Here is a 2,904-nt window from a genome sequence, read left to right on the forward strand (position 1 = left end):
ACACACACACTTCTCTTTTCCACAGCAGCAGGAACTCCACACTGATGACTCAGACCTGGAGACAAGAAGACAGACAGACATGAGGAGATGCACAACCACGCAAACACACACACACACGCACGCACGCACACACACACACATATGAGTATATATACATATAGTATATATAAACGTATGAGTTGTGCTCATAAGTTTACACACCCTGTACACAATCATCCTAAAATTCACACCCATGCTAAAGTACACACCCATGCTAAAGTACACACCCATGCTAAAGTACACACCAATGCTAAAGTACACCACACACCCATGCTAAAGTACACACCCATGCTAAAGTTAATTAAAAAGAGGAATAAAAAATGCCTTAATTAAAAAAAATGAAGACAAAATACAACCTTTAAGGAATTAAAAAATCTCCATATCATCACATACCATGCCTAACATGGATATCAAGGTTCAAGGTTCTTTATTTGCCATTTGTGCACAAACTAGCAGTTCAGACACATTGAAATTTTTGTGCGGTGCTCTCAGAGTCAACACTATGGGGTAAAAACACTATATTAAAAAGATCAATACATTAATAAATATATAGGCTTATAGAAAAAACATTTACACAAATAAATACAAGTACTAATTAAGACACTTAATCCTGTTAAACAGATGTTACATATTGCACATGTCAGTTTGAGTGAGGTAGGGTGAGTTATTTTAACATGTTCAGTAGTTTTGTTTCGCCATCAGTCTGACTGTGGCAGGGAAGAAGCTATTGAAAAAACGTGTTCTATGGGTGATGATGCTGTCCGCTCTGCTGTGTCTCAGGTTGTATGTGCATTGTTTGTGTCTGAACAGAGAGTGAGCTGGGTGGAGTGAGTCTCTGATGATTCTCTCTGCTCTTTTCTGACAGCGCTGCACAAACATAGAGTCCATGGAGGGAAGTGTTGTTCCAATGATCCTCTCTGCCGTCTTTATGACTCTTTGCAGAGCCTTCCTCTCTGCCTGTGTGGTGGTACCATACCAGACGGTGATGCCTGTGGTGAGGATGCTCTCTACCAGTCCTCTGTAGGCCTGGGTGAGGGAGTGGTGGTTCAGACCAGCTTTCCTGAGCAGCCTGATGAAATAGAGCCTTTGCTGGGCTTTTTTAACTGTGGCTGTGGTGTTATGAGTCCAGCTTAGGTCAGATGTAACCTGCAGTCCCAGGAATCTGTAGCTGTCAGCCCTCTCCACCTCAGTCCCTTTGATGATAAGAGGCTGTAGAGGGGGAGGTTTCTTCCTGAAATCCAGTGCTATTTCTTTGGTCTTGTCAGTGTTTAGGACAAGGTCATTCTCCTCTCCGTAGACCAGGATGTTGTTGACCAGCGACCTGTACCCTGACTCACCCCCCCCCCCCCTTGATAAGCCCCAGGATGGTGGTGTCATCAGCGTATTTGATAATGATGGTGTTGTCCTGGGTGGAGACACAGTCGTGGGTGTACAGAGTGAAGAGTTTGGGGCTGAGGCAGCAGCCCTGTGGGGATCCTTTGCTGACTGTGAGCCCAGCAGATACCTGTCCTCCCATTCTCACCACCTGTGGTCTCTCTATCAGGAAGGTTACAGGTGGGAGTTGGGACACCCAGGTCTGTCAGCTTCTTGATCAGCTTGCCCGGGCGGATGGTGTTAAAGGCAGAACTGTAGTCCAGGAAAAGCATCCTGGCATACGTTCTGCTACCTTCCAGATGTAACATGCTATGTTAACATGGACTGTTAACACTCAATATGTTCTGAAAAAGTCCAGACAACGACTCTACTTCCTTCATCAGCTAAGGAAATTCAAAGTTTCTACATCCATCATGAAGGCCTTCTACACTTCAGCGGTTGAGAGTGTTCTAACTGGTAGCATCATCACCTGGTATGGGAACTCCACAGTTAGAGATTGTAGTACTTTGCAGAGAGTAGTGCGCTCAGCTGAACGTACTATAAGAACTCAACTCCCTGCTCTACAAGATATCTATTCCAGAAGAGTACTCCTAAGAGCCCAAAAGATTCTGAAGGACTCTTCTCATCCTAACAATGGATTATTCCTACCGCTGAAATCAAGAAGACGCCTATGTAGTCACAAAGCCAGAACTGAGAGACTCAGGAGAAGTTTTTATCCCCAGGCCATCCGAACTCTGAACTCACACTATACTGACTTTGCACACATTCACTCCTCAGCACTCTCAAACATTTCCCAACTCTGAACTCACACTATACTGACTTTGCACTCATTCACTACTCAGCACTCATGACCCCCCCCCCCCCCACACACACACCCACACACACCCACACACACCTACAAGACTTTTAGCACTTTTACATCCCTCTCCCTATGCTACAGACCTTTTATTTATTTTCTTATTTCATCACACGTCAAAACACACACAGACACACACACACACACACACATATCTGACTTTCTCCAACTTTTGCACATCTCCATAGAACTTTTTATTTATTATTTTTGATTTCTCCTCCATCTACCCATGTCCTTGATTGCCTAGCCTTTCTGCCCCCCCCCCAACCCCCACCCCCAACACACACACTTACATCATCACTGTCATCACTTCACATACATACAACACACTGCTTGCTACAGTAAGCCTCCTCTACATACTTGCTGCACACTGCCCCCCCCCCCCTACATACACAGCACATTGTCTTCAGGAAGCTTCTCCAACACACATCCCCAACATACTTACAGCACACTGCCCCCCCCCCCCCAATACACAGCACATTGTCTCATGAGGAAGCTTCTCCAACACGCATATTGCACACTGCCCTCTCCCCACATATACAGCACACTATCCTATCTCCCTTGTCATCCCCCCAACACACACACCAAGACCCCTGGCAGTTGGGTTAGCCCTTGAGCCGTGGATCTGCCCAAGG

This window comes from Alosa sapidissima, chromosome 14, assembly GCF_018492685.1.
Source record: "Alosa sapidissima isolate fAloSap1 chromosome 14, fAloSap1.pri, whole genome shotgun sequence".
Taxonomy (NCBI): domain Eukaryota; kingdom Metazoa; phylum Chordata; class Actinopteri; order Clupeiformes; family Clupeidae; genus Alosa; species Alosa sapidissima.